We start from the raw sequence: 11,709 nt of genomic DNA on the forward strand, positions 1-11,709 counted from the left end.
ACTCTAAATGAAAGTAAATGTATGAACTGGAAAAATAAAGTGATAAACTAAAAGATACTTAAGATGCCTTTGGGAAGACTTTTGGAAAAAGCTTTTAAAGAAATGCAAAGGCCTTTATTTAAAAGGTTTTTGAAGAAATGCAAAGTCTGTTTAGTAAACCATAATTGAAAAGTGCCTTAAAAAGCAATTTTGGGGAAATGCCGTTTGGTAAACACATATTTGGAAAGTCTTTTAGTATAGCCAATTTAAACTTTTTAATTTTATTTTTTAAATTTAAAAATAAAAACAATGACCGTTTTTTATATTTTCACACTGAGGTGTAATGTAAAAGAGATATATAAACAAATTCATAAGTAAAAACTCACATCAAAGCCAACTTTTTTTGCAATTGAAAAAAGAGTAATTTCATTATAATAAATATGGTTACATATACATTAAAGAAAGAAATAGGTTATCATTGAAAATTACAATTATCCTCGAGTATTTACTAAACTCATTGTTATTTGATCACGTAAACGTGCCATTTTAGAAAATAAATTATTATTTGAAGTACTAGCCTTGTCATTTGTATTATCAAGGTCAATTATATATCCATAATTGAGATTCAAATCTGTTCTTGCAAAATGTCTATCATTGACGGTGTTTCATCATATATAATTATGCAAAGTTATTACTGCTATTATTTGCTTTTCAAATGAAAAACTTAGAATATGCTTTAGAATCTTCCACTTCATTTTCAATACATCAAAGGCTCGCTCAATTTTAAATTGTAGTGAGGAATAAGCACGATTGAATATCTCCTAATAACCTACAGGTGTAGGATCTTGTTGAAATCCTGGTAAATGATATCTAACTTCTTTATATAATCCCAAATAATGTATTGGATTTGGATATCCAACATCTACTAAATAAATTTACCTACACAAATTAATATAAATTTGATCAATATAGACCATATTAATACATATTAACGTACAAAAACCACTAATTAACAAACCTGGAGGAGGATGAAGAAATTACACATCACGTCTCCCTAGGGCTTCACAAAAAATACAAGTATCATTGGCTTGTTCCTCCCAACTAGCCCAAATGTAAATGGATTCTATGTTAAAATTACACACCATTAAGACATTTTGAGTCGATGTACATTTTTGACCAATAAAAGGAATTTGATTTTTTGTAGATATTATCGCTAGGATATGTGTGCCATCAATAGTTTCAATGCAATCTTAAAACATAATGCAAATATTATTGTATAATCAAAATTTACATTTAGTTCTTTCTTTCTATTGTATAATTGAAATGTACCTTTAAAAAATTAATAAAATTTTTAACTATTTTTGATCTTCTCTAGAAAATTCCTAAATTGTCAATTAGTTGGTTGAATCAAATTTTTTCCTATTTCACATACTTTATCGAATACTAGGTTGTGGTTTCTCTAGAACGTTAAAAGTGCTCTTATGTTAAGTTATTACATATACCATGTCCTAAAATATAAAGACATATTCCAAACATTTCTATAACATCGATATTCCTAGATCTTTCAAGGCAAAAGCGTTCACTAAACATGCATTAAATTATTAAATATAATCTTATCCATTCTAAACATTTAATAACACTTTGTCAGATTAGTATTTTTGCTCTTGAACTCTCCTAACCAAGCATTTCTGTTTATGATGATGTTATACAAGGTTTTTTGTGATTGTATATTGCCTAATAAGCGATTACGGATTAAGTAATTTCCGCAAGTTGCTAATATTCATTGTCCTCTTTTTATTTTATTTTATGTATTTCTCTTTCAGGAGAATCGTCTATATTTATCTAAAGTAACAAAACAGTAAAAAAAATGATGAATAATTATCCATTAATCAAACAATCATCATCCATAATATATATGTAAACTCCACCCAATCAAAAGAATACAAACTAAGAACATAGGTCTCGCATTAGAACATAATTAGAAATAGAGTTCACAAGTAGTGCAAATCACTAATCGAAAATAAGTCTCACATTACAACATAGATTAATATGAAAGAGCTTAAACAAGTAACTAACATCCTAATGACGACTTTTATGCTCTTCCAACTTAAACTTAAGCCACTCCACTTTTTTTTCATTTCCATCCAAGTTCATAAAAATCTACCTATTATCTTTCTTTTTAGCAAAATGTGAGAGTGCAAAGAAGAGCAACTTTTTGTCGTAATTAATCTTAGGTGTAGCTTTCAATGTTTGCATAATTTCTTTATAAGGATCAAACTCCCTTGCAACTGATATTGCATTGCTCTTACTTTCAACAGCTAAACAAAATCTGTCAATTTGCGATGCTAACTTAGTAGGTCCAGTCAATTTTTTTCTCTCTTTCCTTGAGCTTGCTTCATTGAACTTTGTACTATTTTTTTTATGGCTCTTATTTTGACTTGGTTGAAAATTCATTTCACCTACATCACACTTTAAAGTATCATTCGTAGATCCTGCATGGCTACTAATATTAGCTTATGTGGCCTCAAGATTCTCATTATTGCATAAATTTTGTGTAGGATTCCAGTTAACACTTATAGCAGCAACCGCACCCTGGAATATTTTATCTAACAAAACTTCAATATTCGGATGTATGCCTTTTATTCAAAAGACTATAAAATATTTTCATGAGTTGTATCATAAAAGATGAATTTACAAAAAAAAGTGATAAAGGAATAGATAAATATTTGAACTTTTCTCTCTCATCATTTATCACTCGCATCCAAGTTTTTCTTCCTTAGATTCCATCCTTATCCTGTTTCCTTTTTGAACTAGTTGTTTCTATTTTTTCTATTCTTTCTTTAGATTATCCCACTTACTCTTCATTTATTTATTTATTTATTTTTTTTTTTTGTATTTTTTGCCCATTAGCTCCTCAAACTTGTTGATTATAATCGTCCATCCATCTCTTTTGTTGCTCGCAGGACGATTTCCTTTTTCAATTTGTTTAATGCACAATTGACAAAAAAAGTTTCTACATCTTCTACGCTCCAATTTACCTTTTGATGAGCTTTCTATCTTTCAATAAAAGGAACACAAACACATTTGAAAAATGAAAACAAATGAGATTAAAAGAAACATATCTCTATATGATTAGTCAATTAGTAAAAGCACACGAACCAAAAGGTAAAGCAAAACATGAATGAACACATACATATGTAGATTTTGACATAACATTAAGACAAACCTCAACCGAAAAGCAAAACATCCTCGAACTAAGATTAAAAGAAACATATCTCTATATGATTAGTCAATTAGTAAAAGCACACGAACCACTCGCAAACACAACTCTACAGGCACATGCATACTATGATTATTTAATCAAAGATTAATTTTTCCTAATATTCCAATCAAGTTCTAACTAAGCAAGAATTGCAAAAGGAGGAATCACAACCGAGGGCTTGTCTTGCTATGCCAGGATGACCTATTCTAACACAAGGCAAAGAAAATGAATGATCAAAGTAGCCAACAATACATAGCCAAAGATGCAAGAAGAGCACTCAAGAATTGACCAAAGCTAGCTAATGGGATTGCTCCATGAATGACACATGCACTGTGATATCCTCAATCCATCCTAATTTTCGAAGCGGGATTACAATGAGGATTGGTAGATCATCAAAACACTGAGAAGGCTACTTTGGGGGGAAAACTCGAATTTTCATCGATGGATCGCAAAAATTCGGAAAGGTAGAAATAGGCCGCAGATGAGGAGTGATGTTGGCCCAAGCCCACAAGTGGGCCCAATGGGCCCCACACCTAAGAATAGGTGGCCCAATGGGCCTCATGCCTAAGGAGCCCACGGACCCTCCAAGCCCATTTTGACCATTTTTGCAAGATTCTACATTGAATGCTCCATGTGCTTGAATAGTGCCATATATTGGTATATTGACCCTTTAACCTCTCTTTAAGTTTTGGACAAAAGGGCAAGAGTGGATATGCACTAGGGAAGGGGCGGCCACAGGGGTTGAGGAGAGAAGATGAGGTCACACCTAAACCTAGCCTATGCCCTATTTTTTCATGTGCATATCTAAGGCATTAATGGCATTGGATTTGTTGTCTTCATGAAGCCTTCTCCTCTAAGTAAATGCTAGGTTGAGAGAATTTTAGAGGATCGGAGGTACATTTCATCTCATTCTCTTTCTCCTCTTCTTCTTTCCCTTTTGAATCACACGCCCACTCTCTCTCTCTCTTCTCACTTGCCGCCTCTCTCTTCCTCTTTTCCTCTCATTTGGATCATCGCAAGCTCGGAGACTGTTCACCAATCCTTGTCGTTGCCGCTGTTCCTCAACCATGACGCCACCCACAGCCCCACCTAAGTTATTTGAGGGGCGACTAGCCTCCGCCGAGCACCATCACTGTTGTCTAGCCTTTGCCACTCCTTTGCTGTCGCTTATCGAGTTTAGAATTGGGAGCGGGTGGCTTTCTAACCCCTATTTAAGGTTGTGATTGCACTTTGGACTAGGATTAGTATTAGATTAAGGCTAAGTGATAATTTTGTTATGTAATAAGTAAGTTTAAGTGATAGGTTATTGTAGGTTTTCGATAGGTTATCGTAGGTTTCCAATAAGTCGTCGTGATAGGTTATTGTAAGTTTTCGATAGGTTATCGTAGTTTTTGATAGGTTATTGTGATTCTCGTTAGGTTATAAGCCATTTTATTATTCGATAAGTTATTGTGATATGATATGTTGATATGAGAAAAGTTATCGAATAGATTATATTGACACGTGATAGGTTGTCATAATAGTTATACTTAAATGCAATGACTTACCTTACCTTTAGTAAGTATTCTTTATGCTATGAATATTAGTGAATTTGTGCATTGTTGGATGCTAAATTTAGACATGGTGTATGCTCATGTAACTCTTATAATTGAAAATGGTAAATTTTTATGGCATTCAATGATTGTAGCCAATTAATATATATGTAAGGACATGTGGAAAGATAATATGTTGAAGTGTTTAAGTAATGTTATGATGTGATGTGATATTAGATACAAGTATGAAATGTTATCGCATATTATATGGGCATTACACACTCCTGCATCAACTAATGAAAAAGATATGAAATGAGCTTAAGTGATGGTATGCTTGTGTGATTACTTAAATACCTTGATGCATATGATTATGTGGGGTGATGGAACTATCCTGATGTGTATGATTATGTGGGATGATACCCAATTAAGTTCAGATGCCCCTATGTCAACGGGATGATGTTTGCGGATGGATTTTAGAATGAAACTCCTTAATTGGAAGGCCATCCTGAGGCGTATGCATATGCATGATGATGCCGTGTCCGATGGGACAGGATGATACCTGATTATGCCGGAAGATCATCAACCTTCGGGTTGGCTGTGGCCTTGAGCGGTCGTAATAATCTTGACATATATGTGTGAATCATGCATGGGAATGATATTTGATTATGTCTAGATTATTAATGGTATTTGTGTATGATTATGAGGCATTGTACGTTCTTATTTCTGCCTCATACGTATGTGATTTATTGTGAGAATTGTTTATTTACTTATGGGATGATGGCTTAGAGAAGGTTAGATAACTGTTCTTGTTAATAGTTAAGGCAAAGCAAGGGCTTTGCTATTGATTTTTCATTGATGGATAACTTGCACGTTTAGGCCGACTCCGAGGTAAATTACTTCTCTACACGAGGATTAGGGAGCTTATTTATAGAGGGTTATCTCATTGTTGTTTGTTTAAATGTTTTTAAGGCCCTAAGCATGTCTGAGTTCTATCGAAACATTCGATTTAGGGTCCTCATCGAGCAGAGTTAGGAGGTGACTGAGTATCTTATTGAAGGGATCCACTCCTCTTACGAACGCTACATAACCACAATCTAGGTAGATGAGGGGCTTTAGAGCTTAGTGCTCCACCACTTTTTGAAGTTGTCCTCATAGTACTAGAGGTACTAGGCTTACTTTCAAAATCTTTTGGAAGTGTGTAGTCGCGCTTTTGGATAGTGTTTATGAAGTGGCGTAGTGGGTGATACTGAAGTTTGTGTTACTTAGGTTGTATGAAATGATATTGCTTTGAATGTACATATATATAAGCGTGTTTTATGCTATCCCTATTAAATGGTTTGGTGATTGTATTTTCGCTTCCTCTTGTGTATAAGTAAACGATAACACGAATGGGTTGACGATGCCTCTTGGGACATCGCATTCAAATGGCCTAAGTGAACGAGGGTTGTCATGTACCCAAGGGTCGGGGCATGTCCTACACTGTCTCAACCACAACCAATTTTTTAATGTGAATAGTTCTGTGTAGCTTTCGTTCTTCACTTTTTTCTCATCCAGGTCATGCACGGATTGCCAACCTATTGAATCAGCAAAAAAAAGGGCCCTCCTCAAACCCAAAAGCTAGAAAGACCTTGGTTTCAATTTAAATGAGAGAAAAACGGGTTTTTCTAAAGATACACCCATTAGGACCATACTCCTATCTTCTTCACGTCTTGTAAGCGTTCTGCTTCAAAGAAGCCAAGTTTTGTTTTTTATATGTATACGGCAACAAAAGACACGATCCGTCTTCGGGTTTTATCTTCCATCTTCATGTTTCACTTGAAAGGTAAAACATTTATGTTTTTGCATGAAATCAACTACCATTCTAGTGTTTTTCATGCCACTTTTTACGATTGCACTATTTTGGAACCTTCCCTCAAACTCCCCCCTCCCCCACCCTCTTGTTAGATGCACCATCTTCCACATAGGTATGCCATATTTTCTTGATCGGAAGAATTGCAGCTTAAAATTTCTTCCTTTTTTGGAGAAAAATGCAAAAATTTCGATTTTCATGAAATTTCGCTCCATTCTCATCCCTCAAGTCCTTTCTCACTTTGTCTCAAAAAGTTTCCATTAGTCAAGCATCGATTTATACTCATCAAGCATGACATTGAAAGTATCGTTCATGAAATCACCATATGCTTACAATCACAACTAGAAAAAAGTATAATAAGAAGGAATCGAATCAAAAGAACCTGGGTTTAGGACAAGACAAGCATGTAGGTTCTCAGCAAAGAGGGAGGTGAGCACAAGAGAGCTGAGTGATTCAATTCAGTAAAGAGATAGGGCACCAAGATAGAGACGACCACAAGAGAAGCTGGAGATTGATGAGCGAAGACGGGAGACGACCAAAAAGTGGCAACTAGATAGAGCAACGAAACTAAACGCGTAGTGAAACCAGAGGAGAATTCCATATGAGCATAATGAGAAAATGGCTTTCATTTAAGGTTTTTAGCTAAATAAAGGTTAAACTTGGAATTTCATTAAGTTGTGAGGGCATCAATGACAATTACATAAAATTCATTAATGGGAGCCATTGGCTTGTTGAGAATGCTGAAATGCCCAATGCAAGCTCATACTTGCCTTGGGTTTTCAGTCTTCTAAATGCCTACTTTCCCTCAAGGATGTCTACAAATAATTCTCTCAAACACCTATTTTCAGCCCAAGAGGCTTTAGACGCCTAAGGTGGCTTGGGAAAGCCATTCCCAAACACACTATAAGTTCATAGCTATTTCATTATGTACATGTACTATGTTAGGGAATGCATTATAATTTGAAGTACTTGACCCCTCATTTATAACATCATGATAAATTGAAAATCCATACTCGATATTCAAATATGCTATTTCAAAATCCGTATCAATTAATTTTTCTTATAAAATTGTGTAATGCTATTGTAGTTATGACAATCTACACTTGCTTTTCATAAGAATAACTTGGCATAGTAGTTAGAATCTTCCACTTCATTTTTAATATGCCAAAGGCTTGCTCAGTTTCTGAGTGAAGCGAGAAATGGGCACGGTTGAATACTTCTTGATGACCCATAGGTGTAGGACCTTATTGAAACTCTGGCAAATAATATCTAACTTTTCTATATGGCACCAAATAACCCATGAGATTTAGATATCCAACATCTACTAAATAATATTTACCTACACAAATATAATATAAATATAATTAAAATATGCCATATAAATACATATGGATGTACATAAACCATTAATTAATGAACCTAGAAGAGGATGGGGAAATTGTGCTTTACGTCTTCCAATGGCATCATGGAAGATAAGAATATCATGAGCTTGTCTCTATTAATCGGCACAAACATAAATATATTCCATGTTAAAATTACATACAGTCAACACATTTTGAGTGTTCTTTTCTTTCCAACCAATAAAGCGAATTTACTTATACGTCGGTATCACTGTTAAGATATGTGTACCATTCTAGTTCAAATGCAATCCTAAAACAAATAATGCAAATATTTCATGATTTACGTTTAGTTTTTCATTTTTATTGTACAATTGTAACTTACCTTAAAATATGAATAAAATTGTAGACTTTTCTTGATCTTCTCCGGAACTTCCCAGAATTGTCAATCAATTAGTTGGATCATATCTTTTTCCGTATCACATACTTTATCTAAAACTAAACTAAAGTACCTACTTATGGTTTCCCCATAGCATTGAAAGCACTCTTGTGCTACCCTATTACCAATACCGTGTCCCAACATTCCAACTATTTCTACAACATTAATATTCCTAGATCCTTTAAAATCATAGCATATTACTAAATCACATGTTAAATTATAAAATACATCAATATGCATTCTAAACATATTATAACACCTTATCGGATTAGTATCTTTGACCATCAACTCTCTTATCTATGTATGACTCTTATATGATGTTATAGAAGATTGTTTGCAAAGGTACGTTGCCTAATAAACAATTAAAGCATTAGTGATTGAGAGAAAACCCAAGAATTCATCTTCCTCTTGCTCACAATTTTGCTTTTCTTGATAATTATCCATAATTGCCTAACTTAACAGAATATATAGTTAGAGTAAGAGAAACGATGAATAATCTTGAAAATCCATTAAGAGAAACAATAGTATAAATCAACATATATATGCAAACTTAACTACATAAAGAGGACCCCAATTGGAAACAATTTTCACATTAAAACATTAATAGAAATTAGGTTCATACATAATTTAAATAGAGTTCATACATAAAAATAAAAAAACATACTAAAGAATTCAAATAAAATACTATAACAACTTCCTAGTTATGACTAAGTTGTTCTATCTAAAGCTTGAGATACTTGACTCTTAGAGTATCACTATTCAAGCTCATGAAGACCTACCAATTGTGACATCCCGATTTTCCAATTCTATTTTCAATAAATTGAGACGGACATTTCGTTGGCATGCATATAGTTCTTTTCCTTGAGTCGGCCACTCATGTGAAAACTAGTCTATCGGGTGAAGCCGCTAAGAGTTTCTAATGCATCAGACTCGAGAATTTGATCAGGAAGCGATCTTTCGACAAAGCTAATCTGCAAGGGTCATTGCGACACAATTAAAAATCGATTAGAGATCGGAGATAGGTCGACTCGACAAAGGCTTGTAATCAGGTGTGGGTGATTCTACCAGATTGCACAATTCTTGTCGATCGGCACTGGACCGACTTTTCTATCGATTGGGTACCCTGTGTTCGTATTTGAAACCTTGAGATTATGCCGACAACCGAAAGTCGCCAATGTTTCAAAGATGTACATTGTGGCTTGAGATGATCAACCACAGGTCAAATGCATGAAAGTTTCTAAAGGCTACCCGGTAGGTTGGGCCGCGCTAGTATCGTGCCAAAGTGAAATTAACCGTGGAATTGAGATCGAATTCAGAAATTGGAAGTCTGGGTGTGTCACAAATCATTTTAGGATCATTGACTTATCTTTGGAAGATTTTTCATGCAATCAGAGTTTTTCAGCAATTAAATCAGAAAATGGCTAATTTGGCTCAAGAAATTAGTAGGCTCGTCTCTGGTTGCGCTTTTGGGACTTAAGTTGATTCTATGGACAAGTGAAGACGTGAATTGAAGTGTGGTGACATTGAATTTATTTTATGGACTTCAATTTGATTCAATTGGAAGAGAATTGATGAGAATTGAAGAAATTGGATGTACAAAGTTTCATGCCCCGTGAAAAAATAAAATGCACCCATTGGAAGAGGTTATGGGGAATTAAGTTAGTGGAGTATGACATCACTTGGTGATGTCATGGTGTGGGGGCAAGAGGGCATAAGATCATGACAAGTGGAGGGTAGGGTTTTATTCTTCAAAAGGTGGGATGTCACCTCCAACCCATCTCCATCATCTTCAACCTTGGGCTTCTTGGAAATAGGGAGGAGAGAGAGAATCGAACGGGAAGAAAACCAGCTGCTCGTCCGCCCGCCCGCTCGTCGCCGGCCGCACCTCCACTCGCTCGTCGCCGACCGCACCTCCGCCCGCTCGCCGTCGCAGCCCCCCGCGAGCTGCTCCGCCGCTCCCATCCCTGCTTCGTCCGCGCGCCAGCAGCCATCGCCCGTCGTCCCGAGCTGCCGGAGCTTGTCCCCGCCGCCGTGAGCTGCCGTTGACCTCGCCATCGGCCCGTCCAAGCCCTCGCCGGTCTCCTCCACCGTTACTCCGCCCGAACCGGTGCCGGATCCGCCTCTTCTCGGCCTCAACCGGAAGTTGCAGAAAATGGGTATGGCAGCCCATGTTTGGCCCGTTTTGGCCGTCTTCCCGAGCCCGGATGCTCGGCCCGCCTTGAGGAAAGTCGATCCTCGCGTCGTCCCCGTCGTTTTGGTCCGCTCGGCTCGCTAATCCGGTGAGTTTAACTCACTAAACCTCGCTTAGAGGGTTAATTATGCTTAGGGAGGTTTAGTTTATGTTAAGTATTATTAGGTTGTTAGTTTAGGTTAATTAAGAGTAGATTTGATTAAGGTTGTGGTTTAATTTAAAGTGTGCTTAATTAAGGGTAAGTAGGTTTATTTAAAAAAAGCCTTGGTTTGACTTAAATGAATTTACTTTTGATTTATTTAAATGTCTCGAAATTATTATATAATTTAATAATATATTTTATTCGAAATTAATAAAATATTATTATTTAATTATTTTCGGAATAAATTTAATTATTTATTAAATTCCGAAAATTTTGTCGGGACCCTAAATTCTCAGAATTTCGTGCCGGTCGCTGCTGTGTAGTCAGATTTTGAAATTGATCATTGTATATTATAAATTGAATGTGGATTGTGAAAAATATGAATATTATTATTAAATAAATTTTCGGAATAAATTTAATTATTTAATAAATTCCGAAAAACTATTTTGGGACCCTAAATTCTCAGAATTTCGTGCTGATCCCTGCTATGCATTTAGAATTTGAATTTGATGAATGTATGTGGCAAATTGAGTGTTGATTGTGGTAAATAGAGATTTTATTCATAAAAACCCAAGTGTCGGGTTTTGATGCAAAAATTGGTTTTAATTATTATATTCAATAGTGGGGTTTGAAAGAGTGAGATATTGGCTTTTTGATTCGAAATTAGCGTGTCCCCACACACGTAAGTAATTTATGGAATATTTTTAATATGGAGAAAAATGGCCGGGATCACTATTTTAAGTGGAAGCATTGATTGAAATATAAAGTGTCCTAGGGCCGAGTATGCTTTGACTGTGTGATAACTAAGAGGAATCGTCCTGGGCTGTTGAGCCGGACTTGCCCCTATATGGGATGCCCACGCGGTGGTTGCGGGTCGCAGTTGATTCTGGGACCATGCTCCTTCGGGAACGCCGTCGATGTACTGACGAAGCCGCGCTCCAAGGTGGGGAGGCGATGCCTGGCTATATGCCAGTAGAT

Source organism: Eucalyptus grandis, chromosome 5 (assembly GCF_016545825.1).
Source record: "Eucalyptus grandis isolate ANBG69807.140 chromosome 5, ASM1654582v1, whole genome shotgun sequence".
Taxonomy (NCBI): Eukaryota; Viridiplantae; Streptophyta; class Magnoliopsida; order Myrtales; family Myrtaceae; genus Eucalyptus; species Eucalyptus grandis.